The sequence below is a fragment of the Trichosurus vulpecula genome, chromosome 6 (assembly GCF_011100635.1).
Source record: "Trichosurus vulpecula isolate mTriVul1 chromosome 6, mTriVul1.pri, whole genome shotgun sequence".
Classification (NCBI taxonomy): Eukaryota; Metazoa; Chordata; class Mammalia; order Diprotodontia; family Phalangeridae; genus Trichosurus; species Trichosurus vulpecula.
The window spans coordinates 269965318-269982932 of NC_050578.1; the positions used below are offsets into that span (position 1 = coordinate 269965318).

The 17615-nt window shown below is 36.5% G+C and overlaps 1 protein-coding gene across 1 annotated transcript in view; it reads left to right on the top strand.

Moving 5' to 3' along the window:
• LOC118853294 (vomeronasal type-2 receptor 26-like) overlaps window positions 1-17615 on the top strand; it is a 95467-nt gene that overhangs the window by 58532 nt on the left and 19320 nt on the right. The window lies entirely within an intron of this gene.

Consider the following 17615-nt stretch of genomic DNA (forward strand, 5'->3'; position numbering starts at 1 on the left):
CCTGGAGTTGTCTTTGCACCTTACGTTGCTGAGAAGAGCAAAGTATGTCAAGGTTGGTCCTAATGGAATCCATATATCTGTGGTTGTGTACAATGTTTCCTGGCTCTGCTCTGCTCACTCAGCATTATGTCATGTAGGTTTTTCCAGGTTGTTACGAAGTCCGTATCATCCCCATTTCTTATGGCACAATAGTATTCCATTACCTTCATATACCACAGCTTGTTCAGCCATTCCCCAATTGATGGGCATCCCTTTGATTTCCAATTCTTGGCTACCACAAAAAGAGCCGCTATAAATATCCTTGTACATACGGGTCCATTTCCCGCCTGTGTGATTTTTGGGATACAACCCTAGAAGTGGTATTGCTGGATCAAAGGGTATGAACATTTTTACAGCCCTTTGGGCATAGTTCCAAATTGCTCTCCTTGACAGTATCTTTGAAGAAATTATCAAATACAACTGCCCAGAGGTCCTAGAACCTGAGGGTAAAATAGTCATTGAAAGAATTCACCGATCACCCCCGAAAAGAGATCCCAAACTGAAAACACCAAGAAATATTATAGCCAAATTTCAGAACTATAAACTCAAGGAGAAAATACTGCAAGCAGCCAAAAAGAAGCAATTCAAATATCGTGGAACTACAGTCAGGATCACGCAGGATCTCTCAGCTTCCACATTAAAAGACAGGAGAAATTGGAATATGATATTCCGAAGGGCAAAGGAGCTGGGACTACAACCAAGGATCAACTACCCAGCAAAACTAAGCATAATTTTCCAGGCAAAGTGATGGACATTCAATGAAATAAGGGAATTCCAGACCTTCCTGATGAAAAGGCCAGAACTCAATGGAAAATTTGATCTCCAAATACAAAACTCAAGAGAGACATAAAAAGGTAACCAGGGGGAAAAACCTCACAAACCTTATTAACCAATAAGGGCAGGTTATTTACATCTTTATGTGGGATTCTATCATCTTATGTATGCTTTATATACATATACATATATATGTCAGTCTTGAGAATGGTACAGCTATTATGACAATTGAAAGGGATATACATAGGTTGTGAATGCCTGTATAAATTAACTGATATAAAGATATAAAATATAAGTAAGAGATATAAAGGGAGGGCTATGAGAGGAGCTGTAAGGAGGTAGTAGAAAAGGGTAAATTATACCAAAAGAAGTGGCACAAAAACATATTATACTAGAGGGAAAGAAGGGAGGGAGAAGAGCAGTATTTGAGCTTAACTGTCATCTGATCTAGTTCAAGAAGGGAATAACATACCCTGATAAGTTTAGAAATCTAACTTGTCCTATGGGAAGTAGGAGGGGAAGGGGGGAAAAAGGGAGAGGGATGGTCAGAAGGGAGAGGAGAAGTAGCAAGTGGGAAATGGTAAGATAAGTGAGGGGAATAAAGAGGGAGGGTAAACTGAGGAAGGCGGTGGTCCAAAGCAAAATTTTGTTGAGGAGGAGAAGGAGAAAGGGAGAAATAAAAGCATAAACAGGGGGAATTAGGATGGAGAAAAAGACACAGATGGAAATCATAACTCTGAACGTGCAGGGGATGAACATTCTCATAAAACAGAAGCAGATAGCAGAATGGATTAAAAACCAAAATCCTACAATATGCTGTTTACAAGAAACGCATATGAAACAGGGGGATACACATAGGGTTAAGGTAAAAGGCTGGAGTAAAATATATTGTGCCTCAGCTAAAGTAAAAAAAGCAGGTGTAGCAATCCTAATCTCAGACAAAGCAAAAGTAAAGATAGATTTAATTAAAAGAGATAAGGAAGGACATTACATCCTGCTAAAAGGCACCATAAATAAATGAAGCAATATAATTGCTTAACATATATGCACTAAGTGGCAAGGCATACAAATTCTTAGAGGAGAGGTTAAGGGAGTTACAGGAAGAAATAGACAGCAAAACTATAATATTGGGAGACCTCAACCTCCCCCTTTCTGAACTTGATAAATCTAACCTCAAAATAAATAAGAAAAAAGTTAAGGAGGTAAACAGAATTTTAGAAAAGGCACATATGATAGACCTCTGGAGAAAACTGAATGGGGATAAAAAGGAATATACTTTCTTCTCAAAATTACATGGCACGTACTCAAAAATTGACCATGTACGAGGGCATAAAAACCTCACAATCCAGTGCAGAAAAGCAGAAGTAGTCGAAGCATCCTTTTCAGATCATGATGCAATAAGAATCATTTTTAATAAAGTACCATGGAAAAATAAGCTAAAAACTAATTGGAAACTAAATAATTTAATTCTAAAGAATGGGTGGGCCAAAGAACAAATCAGAGAAACAATTAATAACTTCATTCAAGAAAATGACAATAATGAAACAACATACCAAAACTTATGGGATGCAGCAAAAGCAGTTCTCAGAGGAAGTTTTATATCCCTAAATGCTTACATGAATAAAATAGGGAAAAAGGAGATCAATAATCTGGGCATACAGCTGAAAAAGCTAGAAAAAGAGCAAATTGAAAACCCCCAATTAAATACCAAATTAGAAATACTGAAAATGAAAGGAGAGATTAATAAAATTGAAACGAAGGAAACTATTGAATTAATAAATAAAACAAAGAGCTGGTTTTATGAAAAAACCAATAAAATTGAGAAACCTTTTGTCAATTTGATTAGAAAAAGAAAGAAGAAAATTAAATTACCAGTATCAAAAATGAAAAGGGTGAGGTCAGCTCTAATGAAGAGGAAATCAAAACAATAATTAGGAATTATTTTGCCCAACTGTATGCCCATAAATTTGACAACCTTAGAGATATGGATGAATATCTACAAAAACATAAACTGCCCAGCTTAACAGAAATGGAAGTAAAATTTCTTAATAACTCCATCTCAGAAAAAGAAATTGAACATGCCATCAATGAACTCCCTAGGAAAAAATCTCCAGGGCCAGATGGTTTCACATGTGAATTCTATCAAACATTTAAAGAACAACTAATTCCAATACTTTGTAGACTATTTGGGAAAATAGGTGAAGAAGGAGTCCTACCAAATTCTTTTTATGACACAAATATGGTACTAATACCCAAACCAGGTAGAGTCAAAACACAGAAAGAAAATTATAGACCAATTTCTCTAATGAATATTGATGCAAAAATTTTGAATAAAATATTAGCAAAAAGATTGCAGCAACTCATCACGAGAATAATACACTATGACAAGGTAGGATTTATTCCAGGAATGCAAGGCTGGTTCAATATTAAGAAAACTATTAGCATAATTGACCATATCAACAACAAAACTAGCAGAAACCATATGATCATCTCAATAGATGCAGAAAAAGCCTTTGACAAAGTACAACACCCATTCCTATTAAAAACACTAGAAAGCATAGGAATAAGAGGAACCTTCCTTAAAATTATAAATAGTATCTACCTAATACCATCGACAAGCATTATTTGTAATGGAGATAAGCTAGATACATTCCCAATAAGATCAGGGGTGAAACAAGGATGTCCATTATCATCCCTATTATTCAATTTGGTACTAGAAACTTTAGCTGTAGCAATAAGAGAAGAAAAATAAATTGAAGGAATTAGAATAGGAAAAGAAGAAACTAAATTATCACTTTTTGCAGATGATATGATGATTTATTTAGAGAATCCTAGAGAATCAAGTAAAAAACTACTTGAAATAATAAACAACTTTAGCAAAGTTGCAGGATATAAAACAAACCCACATAAATCCTCAGCATTCCTATACATTACTGACAAAGCCCAACAACGAGAGATACAAAGAGAAATTCCATTCAAAGTTACTGTAGACACTATAAAATATTTGGGAGTCTATTTGCCAAGGCAAACCCAGGGCTTATATGAACATAACTATGAAACACTTTTCATGTGAATAAAATCAGATCTAAATAAATGGAAAAATATCAGTTGCTCATGGTTAGGCCAAGCTAATATAATAAAAATGACAATTTTACCTAAATTAATCTATCCATTCAGTGCCATACCAATCGAACTACCAATTTTTTTTTTTACTGAGCTGGACAAAATAATAACAAAATTCATTTGGAAAAACAAGAGGTCTAGAGTATCTAGGATGTTAATGAAAAGACATGCTAGAGATGGCGGATTAGCCACACCACATATTAAACTGTACTACACAGCAGCAGTCATCAAAACTACCTGGTCCTGGTTAAGAAACAGGGGTGTGGATGAGTGGAATAGGATAGGTACACAAGTAGGAGAAATCAACAAGTTTAGCAATCTACTCTTTGATAAACCCAAAGAGGCCAGCTTCTGGGCTAATAATTCACTATTTCACAAAAACTGTTGGGAAAATTGGAAAATGGCAGGGCAGAAACTGTGCATAGACCAATATCTTACACCATATACCAAAATAAAGTCAAAATGGGTTCATGATTTAGTAGTAAAAGCTGATACTCTAAGTAATTTGGGAAAACAAGGAATAGTTTACTTATCAGATTTATGGAAAAGTAAAGAATTCATGACCCAACAAGAGATAGAGAGCATTACAAAATGCAAAATGGATAATTTTGATTATGTCAAATTGAAATGTTTTTGTACAAAAAAAGCCAATGCAACAAGAATTAGGAGGGAAGCAGAAAATTGGGAGAAAATCTTTGCAACTTGTATCTCTGATATAGGCCTCATTTCTAAAATATACAGGGAACTGAGCCAAATATATAGGAATACAAGCCATTCCCCAATTGAGAAATGGTCAAAGGATATGAACAGGCAGTTTTCAGAGGAAGAAATTAAAGCTATCCATAGGCATATGAAAAAATGCTCTGGTTCACAACTGATTAGAGAAATGCAAATCAAAACAACTCTTAGATACCACATCTCTCCTGTCAGATTGGCTAAAATAACAAAACAGGAAATTGATAAATGCTGGAGAGGATGTGGGGAAATTGGAACATTGTTACATTGCTGGTGGAGTTGTGAGCTGATCCAGCCATTTTGGAGAGCAATATGGATCCATTTTCTGATTGTTTGGATGAAGCAGTTTGCTGGCCTGGTGCTCTTGAGCTATATTGGAATCAACTGCTGTGGCTCTGGACTTTGGTGTTCTCTTTCAAAGATTGTGTTTCCAGGGGTTTTCCAAGGATTCTTCTAATTATTTGAATCTTGCCATGTTGTAAGCTGCTCAATTCCATCTCTGGGTCTTCATTCACCTAAGATCAGAATTGCTTCAGGTACTACAGTCTCAGGAACACATGGCAGTATAAGGATTGAGGTAGGGGAGAACAGTCCCTTGTTCTTCTTCAAGTCTTTGGTCTCTCAGTACTTCTTTCCTAAATCAGCATCTGGTAGGGGAAAAAGGACTCCAAATGACTAATGTAAGGGTGTTATCTATCTTATTGTGTCAACCTCATTTTGCAAGCCAATGAATTATCCTGCCCCAAATTTTCTTGCAAACATACGGTCTTGTATTTTTTTACGTGGGCAGCAAATGAAGAATGTCTATACCTCAGGTGGCCACCCATTTCCCCTATTTTCAAAAGGGCACGTGGGGAATTCAATTTTTGAAAGTCTTGAATTTTTCTTTCAGAGTGAAAAGATGAAGACTCTTTAAAACCTTCCTTTGCCTCTGATCTTCAAACTTTCATTCATTGCTATAACATCACTATCAAGGCTGTGGAGATTGTCGCTGTGTAAATTGTCTGTTTTAAAAAAAAATATTCCTGAGGAACCAATGTCAGATTTTGCTATGACATATGATAGGAGTCATCCTGGGTCCCAAATAATGATGACGCCTGTCCTCAACTCTTGCACTTACCATAAGTGGGCTTTTCCCCTATGGCCATATTGGCCTATCTCTACTCCTTTTTTTTTCCTTCCCTATACTCTCAGTAGCCACAATCACTGCTCAGTTTTGACTGTACCTTGGAACTCACATATTCCTTCACAAAGTTTCCATCATATACTCTCTTCATCATTTGAACTGTACCTCAGAGAAAGAGACTTCTGCTGCATCAAACCCAAGGTAAAATATTTGGCTCTCACTGCAGCTGCACAATCCTCCTCCATTATTTTGTTCTTTGCCAACCTCTCCCATTTCCAAATCTGATGGACTTGGATGATTGTTGTCCTGGTTCTAGTATTTCTTCTCTAGTTATTGTAACTTCATCTGTAGCTATTCTCTTGCCAAGAGATTACATGAGTTGACATCCTACTACTCCACAGTCATGTTCCTGGTAAGAATGTATCTCCCACTTTTTTGTGTTCCTTCATCATTCTCCTTATACATGAAACCTCTCACTCTGCTTTTCTCTGTCATAAAATGATTTTCTTTTTCCTTTTGTGCTTTTCCTGGTTTAGGCATCAGCACAATGTTTTTCTAATAAAGGGAGTTTAATAGTGGCCCTTTTTGTCCTATGTTTTTCCAAATAAATTATTATGTGTTGAAATCAATTGTTCTTCAAATAGTTGGTAGAATTAAGTTATGAATCCATTTGCCCTGGTATTTTTTTCTTGGGTTCATCCATGGCATATGCGCATATACATATATAATATATATATATATTTACATGTGTATATATGTATATATATATTAAGGTATGATTATTTAAGTACTCTATTTCATCTTTTTTTAGTCTAAACAACTTAATAATTTTCTTAAAATTCATCCATTTCAGCTAGATTGTCAGATTTTTTTGACTTCATTTTGATCAAATTAGCTTCTACTAATTCCTTTAATTTTCACTTATTTCATGTTGTTTTAACCCTTTTTATTTTTGATGGTGGTAATCTGTTTTTTTAAAGCAAATTAACAAATGGTTAATGTATTTCATTTTTAAGCATAAGATTAGTTTCTTGTTTCATTTATTAACTTAACGATTTTCTTACCTTCAGTTATGCACATATTTCCTTTGTCTTTCAAGATTTCCACTTTGGTGTTTAATTTGTCATTTTCAATTTGTACTTTTTCTTTTTTGGATTTTTGTTTGTATGTTTTCTTTTTAGTTTTATGCCAAGTTTCTTGATCTGCTGAAGAAAATATTTAGAAAAAAAATTTTCTTCTAAGTATTGGTTTGGCTCAATCCCATAGATTTCAGGTTTTTTTCTTCTCATTGTTATCATTCTTATTAATCAAACTTTTGACTCTTTCTCAGATTTGTTCTTTGACTCACTCCTTCATTGTATTAGTTTAGTTTCCAGTCAATTTTTAATCTCTCTTTTTGTGGCCCTTTTTTGAATATGATTTTTATCGCATTATGACCTGAGAAGGATGTATTCAGTCTTTCTGTTTTTTGGCAGTTGGTCATGAGTTTTACTAAGCATGAATACATGGTCAATTTTTGTGTAGGTGGCACTGAGAAAAATAAATTTTCCTCTCCACTGACATGTAGGTTTCCTCAGACATCTTTCATGTTTCACTTTTCTATAATTCTATTCAGATAAAAATCTATTCAATCTTTCTTCTTTATTTTATGCTTAGATATGTACAGTTCAGAAAGGAGAAAGTTCAAGTCCCTCACCAGCATAATTTAATTGTTAATTTACTCCTGAAAGTGTTAAGATTTTATTTAAAATGTGGATGCTGGGGAGCAGAGGCAAGATGGCAGCTGGAAAGCAGGGCCTTGCTTAAGCTAGCCCCCAAATTCTTCCAAATACTTATAAAAATGGCTCTAAACAAATTCTAGAGCTGCAAAAACAATGAAATAGCAGTTTTCCAGTCCAGGAGAGCCTGGATGGTCACTAGGAAGGGTCTATTACGTGGTGCTGGGAGCAGAGTGCTGCCTACCGGTGGGCCCCAACAGGATATACCAGATCAGGAGTCAGCCACCTGGAATAGACCTTAGAGCGATGAATCATTAAGCTGTGGCACTTACAAGACTTCTTAACCCACAAAAGCCAAAGAGCAGGTGAGTGGGAAACTGCGGGATCAAGTTGAGACTGGACAACCCCATCCCTTGGGGTGGCAGAGGTGGTGCAGCAGTGGTGGTGGCAGCAGCAGAAAACTCCTGAGGCCCCTTCTAGAGTTCCAGCATCAGCTGCTCCCTGAGTCCCTGGCTCACATGGTGGGAGAAATAGAGCAGCAGATCACAGCGGGAGTGCAAGGAGTGCTTTGTGGGCATAGAGGTAGGTTCTCTTGCTGTGCCCTGCTTGGATCTGAATTGCAGTCCTGGTTGGTGGTTCTTGGGGGAGGAGGAGCACTGCTATGACAGAGCCTGTCGTGATGGTGGAGTAGAAGTACCTCTGAAAACAGTGGCACTTGGACCCTAAAGCTTGGGACAAAGTACTATCTGCTATACAAGCAGTCATACCCTTACAAAAAGCTCAAGGGTCAAGTAGTTGGCTGGGAACATGAGCAGGCAGTGAAAACAAACAGACTCAAATTCAGCCTCAGACTCAAACTCTGGATTCCTTTTTTGGTGACAAAGAAGATCAAAACATACAGCCAGAAGAAGTCCACAAAGTCAAACTGCCTATATCAAAAACCTCCAAGGAAAATATGGGCCTCAGCCCATGAGAGCTCAAAAAGGATTTGGAAAAGCAAGTAAGAGAAGTAGAGGAAAAATTGGGACAAGAAATGTGTGTGATGGAAGAAAACCATGGAAAACAAGTCAATGACTTGCTAAAGGAGACCCAAAAAAATACTGAAGAAAATAACCCTTTAAAGAATAGACTAACTCAAATGGCCAAAGAACTCCAAAGAGCCAATGAGGAGAAGAATGCCTTACAAGGCATAATTAGCCACATGGAAAAGGAGGTCTAAAAGACCACTGAAGAAAATGCCACCTTAAAAATTAGATTGGAACAAGTGGAAGCTAGTGACTTTAATGAGAAATGCAGATGTTATAAAACAGAACCAAAGGAATGGGAAAAAAGGAAGGCAATGTGAAATAACTCATTGGAAAAACCACTGACCTGGAGAGTAGATCCAGGAGAGATCATTTAAAAATTATTATACTACCTGAAAGCCAAGCTCAAAAAAAAGAGCATAGACATCATCTTTCAGAAATTTACAAGGAAAACTGCCCTGATATTCTAGAACCAGAGGGTAAAATATAAATTGAAAGAATCCACATATCACCTCTTGAAAAATATTCCAAAAGAAAACTCTTAGGAATATTGTTGCCAAATTCCAGAGATCCCAGGTCAAGGAGAAAATACTGTAAGCGGCCAGAAAGAAACAATTGAAATATTGTAGAAACACAATCAGGATAACACAAGATCTAGCAGCTTCTACCTTAAGAGATGGAAGGGCAAGGAATATGATATTGCAGAGGTCAAAGGTGCTAGGATTAAAACCAAAAATCACCTATCCAGAAAAACTGAGTATGATGCCCCAAGGCAAAATATGGATTTTCAATTAAATAGAGGACTTTCAAGCTTTCTCAATGAAAAGGTCTGAGCTGAATAGAAAATTTGACTTTCAAATACAAGAATCAAGAGAACCATGAAAAGGTAAACAAGAAAGAGAATTCATAAGGGATTTACTAAAATTGAACTGTTTTGTTTACATTCCTACATGGAAAGATGATATGTGCAATTCATGAGATCTTTCTCAGTATTAAGGTAGTTGAAGGGAATATACATACATACATACATACATACATATATACATATATATGTATATGCAGAGAGAGAGAGGTCACCGAGTGAGCTGAATATGAAGGGAAGATATCTAATAAATTAAAATTAAATTAAGAGGTGAGAGAGGAATATATGGAGAGAGCGAGAAAGGGAGAGATATAATGGGGTAAATTATCTCACACAAAAGTGGCAAGAAAAAGCAGTTCTGTTGGAAGGGAAGAGGGGGCAGGTGAAAGGAAAAGAGTGAATCTTCCTCTCATAAGATTTGACTTGAGGAGGGAAGAGCACACACACTCAATTGGGTATCATATTCCACAGGAAAGTAAGGGGAAGAGGATAGAAAAGGGGAGATTATAGAAGGGAGGGCAGATAGGGGGAGGAGGTAATCAAAAGCAAACAATTTTGAAAAGGGACAGGGTCAAAGGAGAAAATTGAATAAAGGCAGACAGGTTAGGATGGAAGGAAATATAGTTAGCCTTTCAAAACATGAGTATTGTAGAAGTCTTTTAGATAAAAATACATGTGTGACCTATGTTGAATTGCTTGCCTTCCTAGGGAGGGTGGGTGGGAAGGGAAGAGAGAAGAGAATTTGGAACTCAAAGTTTTAATAGCAGATGCTCAAAAAATGTTATTTTTGCATGCAGCTTGGAAACAAGATATATAGGGAATGTGGCATAGAAATCTATCCTGCCCTACAAGAAAGTAAGGGGAAAAGGGATGGGGGTAGAGTGGGGTGACAGAAGGGAGGGCTGACTGGGGAATGAGGCAATCAGAATATACAGCATCTTGGAAGGGAGGGGGGGTAGAAATGGGGAGACAATTTATAACTCAAAATCTTGCGGGAATCTGTGTTGAAAAATAAAATATTATATAAAAATGATAAAATTAAAAAAACAGTGAAAAATGTGGATGCTGTATCATTTGGTGCAATATGTTCAGGATTGATCTATGGTATCTCTTAGTAAGATATATTTTCTATCCTTGTCTCTTCTAATTTGATGCAGTTTTTCGTTTGCTTTGTATGAGATCATGATTCCTCCCCTAGCTTGTTTGTACTTCAACTGATACATTTGAACTGATAGATTTTATTTGAACTAATAGATTCTGGGCCAGCTCCTTACATTGACTCTGTGTCTGTCTCTCTGCTTCAAATCTTTTCCTTTGTAAACAAAATATTGTAGGATTATGTTTGTTTTAAGTACTTTGCTATGCTTTTCTGTTTCATGAGTTCAGTCTATTTCTATTCACAGTTATGACTACTGTGTATTTCCCTTCATCGTTTTGCTGCCTATTTATACTTTTCCCTTTTTTTGATTGTATCCCACATCAAAAGTCTCTTTTGCTTCTGACTGTTGCCTCCCCTAATATGCCCTCCCTTCTATCAACTGCTGTCTTTTTCTCTTGTCCACTTTCGATGCTACTTCCTCATATGGTAATTTACATGTTTATACCCATTTTTCCCCTGAAGAATTAGACTCATTTCATTGTTTCTCATCATAGTTCCTTTGACTTCCAGAATAACCTGTTCCAAACCTATGATTCTTTAAGGTCAAAACTTTTTAATCAAATATAATACTGATTGCAGCTCCACAATATTAGATTTTGGTTTTCTTTCTGGCCACTTGCAATTAGGGAAATGGTTATCTCTATCCTATATTAATAACCAGTTAATGGGGGGGGCGTGTTGGTCAGGATCCAAGTTTTTTTTTTTCCTTTTCTATTCCTTCACTGAAAGTCCAATTTTCAAGGGCATTTCTACCACTGCCCAAAAAATTCACCCCATTGAAACCATCACACCTAGTGGAATTCTTAACCCACCATTGTGCACTATTCATGACCTAGGTCAATCCTATACAAAAGGATCTTTTGTATAGCTTGCCTAAGGCAGGCGTGTGTGGTGTGGCTTGGGATGAGTCTCTCTTTGTCCATGAGTAATATGATGATCTTCATAGCTCTATCTCCTCATTAGACTAAGCCCACTTTTCACTACAATGTCTATTCCTATTCTCTCATTAATTCTAAATCACACAGGGTTGATTTCCACCTAACAGGACAACTCGTTCTTTCCAGGGCATATAAGCATTAAAAGATTTCCATGACTTATCTTTGGTATACAAGAGAAAGCCAAGTGACCATCATTGTATTAGTTATCTGCTAGACATCAATACTAAAACTGATTATTAATTAGCCACAAATTATATCTCCTGGATTTTGCTACAAAAGCAGTCTTCTCCTTGACCTGTGATGTCTGGAATTTTGCTCTAACATTACTGGGGATTTTTACTTTGGGATCTCTTTCAGGAGGTGATTATTGGATTCTTCCCATTTCTATTTTATCCTCTGTTTCTAGGATATTCAAATATACCCCATACAACAACTCCATCATAATCCACATTGTCCCTTTTTAGTCACTTATATATAAGGTACTACAAATCCACATTTCCCACTGTTGCTATGAGTTACTGATGAGGTAATTGTCAATGTTTCTTGTGGTTCTAGTGGCCTCTTTTCTTGCTTTCTTGATAATTTCTTGAAATATTGTGTCTTAGCTCCTTTTTTATTTTTTTTTTATTTTTAGTTTACCACACATGGCTCTACATAATTTTGATTTCCAGATTTTCTCCCCTCCCTCCACCCTCCCTCCCCAAGATGGCATGGAATCTCATATAACTACCATGTATAACTTCGCATTGAATTAATTTATACACTAGTCAAGTTGTGGAGAAGAATTATGACCAATGGAATGAATCATGAGAAAGAAGAGACAGAACCAAAAAAAAAACCCAAAAACAAAAACAAAAGAGAAGAAAAAAGGTGCGCATGTAGTGTGCCTCAATCTGCATTCAAACTTCACAGTTCTTTCTCTGTATGAAGATAGCATTCTCCATTGTGAGTCCCCTGGAGTTGTCCTTGCACCTTACGTTGCTGAGAAGAGTGAAGTATGTCAGGTTTGGTCCTCACGGAATCCATATATCTGTGGTTGTGTATAATGTTCTCCTGGCTCTGCTCAAAACTCACACCATTTCTTACAATTTCCCCCCTCTTCTTTTATTCAAATTTTTGTTTCCACATTTTAATCCTCCTTTACTCTCTTTCTCATTTGAATTTTTCCCCTAAACCATCACCTCTTTAAGTAAATATGGGAAGGGGTAAAGGTTGATCCCCACATTGACAAATCAAAGGGGGCAGTCCCCTTTGTAAACACAGACACAGAGACCCAAAAGAAAACGATAATGCAATTGTCCCTTTAAGATTCAAAAGTCACTTCCCAGAAGGCTGTCTAGCAGGGAACAACATCAGTGAAGTCTTCAGGTCCTTGCTATTTGTTCCAGCCATCTCCAGCATCTTCTTCTTGCCTTCTTGTAAGAACAAACTTTCTTTCCATTCTCCTACAAAAGTTACCTTGGCACAATTTTAAGTTACCATTTCTAATCCTTATACCCTAATCATTTTTACAAATTCAAAATTGGAACTTTGGCCAATTGTCATGTTTAAGAAATTCACATCAGAACTCAGTTTCTTATACTTTCTTATACTATAACTCATTATTAATTTCCTCACGGGGAGGATGATATTTCACTAAGGAATTAACAGGCTCCAGTACATACATAACCAATTCTTAACCCAGTATATATAACATCATAAACTTTTAGTTGTGTCATGTTTGTTTGGTGGCATTTACAAAATAAATCACAAGCCATTCTTCTCTTAACATTACTAATTGTAACAAAGCTTTAGACAAGCATGATATTAACCAAATAACAAAATAATATTTTCACAAGCCCTTGACCTAATTGTCTCCATACCATCACCAAGAAAAATCCTAACTTATACAAGACCCTACCCAAGGCCCTTATAAACTACCCTGACTTATGCAGGAATGCTAGTTCCAGTCCTATAGTAACCTAAGATGTTCCATAATCAATTATTTTAATAGATTTGTTACTGTACTTACAAAACCTTCTGATTGTAGAAATTTGCCACCTAGAGAGTAGGGACTTAGAGTAAGGGGGCATATTTTCCCTAGATTCCTATCAACTGCAGGCAGAGTTTGTGTCAAACTGCAAGCTGCATCGAGCCAAGCTTAAAGTCTGCCAGATTTCAGTTAAGGGGATCAAGTCAAGAAGGTCCCCCCTCAGCACATGCTGAACAGCTGCCCTCTCAACTTTACCATGAAATCACACCTGCAGCTCATGCCTGCTCTCCCACAGGGCTGCTGGCATCTTGGGTCAGCCTTCCTTGATATTCACACCTGGAGTTGGACTCAGAAAAACAGTCAGTTAATAGTCCCATTGAGTCTGAATAGCAAGTTCCAATAATCGGTTGCTTAAGGAACACTGCTTAAGGAACATCCTTAAAGCTAGCTCTAAATAGCTTGCATGCATTTCCTCCCTTGTTCATAAAATCTTCCCATTAAGATCATAAATTCTTGCTCTAACACGTTTGCATCGGTTTCTCCTCTATTTTTCTATTCTTCTCTAATTATGCCTGTTCTGAAAGAACTGAACCATATAACTTTATCTTTGTTTTAGAAGATGAAATGAATTCAAATCCACATGTAACTTTTCCCATCAATACAAAAATATTCTACAACTTATCTCTCTTAAAGAGACTTATATTGAATTTTTTTCCCTAAAATGAAGATGTCTCTGATTTAGTTTCAGTAATTAATTACACTATTTGTATTAATACCTAATTGCTCTTATATCACTTTAAAACATGTAAGGACTCTGTCCCACATAGATACAATATAACTTTAAATTGCAGCCTTAGTCTATGGGATAATGATTCAAACTTATGTTTGAATTCTTTATTTCACAGACTTCTTTTCCCTTTGTCCAAACTACTCCCACCAATATCCAGAAACAACACTATCTTTCACATATTTGCATTTATCCAATTTTTCCATTTTTACCCATAAAACCAACTTCTTTTACAATGGTAACAGATTCTGGCAGATACCTTTCCTTTTGTCACTACCTGCTTATTTCTAGTTACAGAAACCTGCCCTTAAAAAGCATCATATCATCTCCCCCTGAGAGTGGCATCACATGGCAAGTTTCACTGATAAAAACTGTATCCTTAAGACCCACATCCTCAAAACCTAATCTTATCCTAAAAACTCATCACTTTTTGCTGACTTTAAAAAGCCAGGTTGGGAAGGGGAAGTGGGGGTGGGGGGTGGGGCTGTTATCTGACCCCTGCTATTCTCTTTCTCAGTAAAACTTAAATCCTAGTAACTGCTGCTCCTCTCCCTTCCTTCCCTTCTGACAGGTGGGCAAAGGTAAGATGATTTCTTCTTATCTAAACTAAGTGGGGGCAGAGAGGGAGGAGTAAGGAATGCACAGACTGTGGTTTCAAAACTCCTTACTCAAAAATCTAGAATAAGACATTGAATGGACCTTTCTTGGGATACTTAAAACACATGCTTTAACCACCCTCCCCCAAGGCTTCTATAGATAAGCATTAATTCCCCAAGCATAAAGTTCTCACCCAGAAACTTGGAAAATTCGCAGTAGGTTTGGACCACAACCAATTAGCCTACAAATGGAAATTCAGCAGGCCTTCTGAAAATTATACAAAAGATTTTACAAAACATCCTGATATAAACAGGGATTGTCACTAAACTTTCATGAAGAAAAATTATTTGGACTGTTTTAAAATGAAATGTGTCTCTCTCCTTCTTAAAGCAAAATAACCTTTAAACATTGGTATTCATTCAAAAATTCCCTAAGTGTCATCACGAATTAGTCCACAAACCTCCAGATTAACATACATAAAGATATCTTTAGATGATACAGGCTTGAAAATCACACCCCTTTATTTTTCAAAGTATTATAACAACTCAGTTCCTTGCTATTACAGAATTTCCAGATATCACAAAGTTTCCAAATTTTCTATTCACAAAACCTCTTGTACATAGCAATTACAGCAGGAGATTGTCACAAAGTCTTAATTAATAATCTCACAAATGATATTAAGTAATAGCAAAGCAATTTTAACTGAGTAACAGCTTTTTAACCCATTCATCATTTTTCTCTGATAGTACAATTTTAACAACATTTAAACCATAAACATGTATGTTTGAACCATACAAATTTAATGCTATAAACATTTTTATGTATTTAGAAGCTTGCATATCCAAATATAACAGTTTCAAACTATCAAATTTTTATTACACTCTTTTTTTAAAAGACCAATTCATATATTACTCAGACCACACAAGGGTCTCTCAAATCTTACAGCCTAAGAGAAGTCTAAAAATACAATTTAGAAAAACATTGACTCCAATTACATTTTCAGTTTATCATATATTGAAATTATTGATCCTAATAACTCTGGTATTTATATATTAATACATTAATACCTTAAATGCATTTTATTCATTTAGCTGTATATTCTTCTGCACTGAACAGCTCTTCTGAGCTACCCATTACCTCTGGCTCAAGTATTAGGAATATTTGCCTGTCCATGAATGAACTTATAAAAAAATAAAACTTTATTTCATATCATTATTTGCTTTTATGAACCACCCAGATTTGAATTTGGCATCTTGAACATCATTGGTCAGCTTTCAAGAAAGTCCACTTTAGGCATTCCAATCCTTGACTCCAATTCTTCAGAGTTTTTACAAAAAGGTTTGAATTAACAAAAGGCCTAAGGAATTTGAAAAAGGTGGGCCACTTCCCTTTCAAGCAAAAGGACCAAGCTAAAATATTTTTAGTTTCCCCTCCCTTTGTCTGCCTCATTAGGAGAGGGGGATCCCTTTCACTGGCTGAGGAGGATTGACAAAGGTGATTTGAAGAGCAACACAGGATTATCCATGATAAAGATATCAGCCATAGGTAAATTACTTTGGGCCTGGTAGTCCCTTTGGGAACAAAAAAGCCTGACTTTTATATATGCTAATTTTGAGGTGGCCAGCTTCCTCAACTGCTTCAGAAGGCAGTTTAATTTCCTACCACTAGCCAACAGTAAAGCTTCATATTTTTATATAATCTCTGTGGAAACAAAATTCAGTCATACCTTACATGGGCAAAGTTTAATGATTATACAAATCAAAATCTTTCTCATAGTCAATACCCTAGATTGAATAAAAGCTTTCATCACTAACTAATCAGCCCTATTTTCCAATCAGATTACAAGTTTCTTTTAGCTTTAGCTCCTGATTGACATACCCAGACTTCTAAGGTGGAAGGGGGGTAGGGGGTGACCTAGAGCACGTGGCAGCTAAGAGAAGCCAAGCTGCCATTCTACAACTCCCACCTAAATCTCTTTATCTGTAGCTTCTATCTCTCTTTCCCAACTTTTACTTAAACTTTTACCCTCTGCATCCCAATTTAAATCTTTCTTTCCCTAATCTTGACCCAAACTACTTCAGACATTTAAAATAAATGAAAAAATATAATATTATACTCACCAGGCTTCTTCTCCAACTGCTTTTTACCTTAAAACCTAAGAATTAAATGACTAGCAGTTTAATCACATTCTACACAGACCACTGAATCCCTAAAGTGATCATCCAATCATACAGAAGTTCCCCTTTACTTCTAAAGTTTTTAAAACACTTTGATTAATGTTAGAGTTAATACAAACACACAGATTTTTTTAAGCCTTTAGGACCTAATCAAATCTTAATTGAGAGCTCCCGGCTTTCTTCTCTTTCGATTTCAGTCATAACTTCTAAGAGCTCTCTTCCTTTATGTTTTCTTGTCCTCCCTCAACCCCGAGAACTCAACAGAGCCAATCTTCCCAAGGACTCCCTGTTTCTTGTTCAGGATTTCTTGAGAGCTTGTTCCAGGGTGTAGAGCAGCACTTTCCCTGGGTCAACCCACCAGTGCTTTTCTTCAAAGCACTAGGAGAAATCCATTCTCCTCACCTAAGTCAAATATTTTAAGAGCTCTTTTCCCCATTCCAAGCAAATCTTATTTCTCAACATGGATCGAATGCAGACATGACAAACAGAACTCCCCCACCTAGCTCAGGCACCTAACTTGTGCTGTCTATGGCCATTTCCCTTCCCTTTTCCCCCTTTATTTATGTTCCTGTGATCCCAAGGA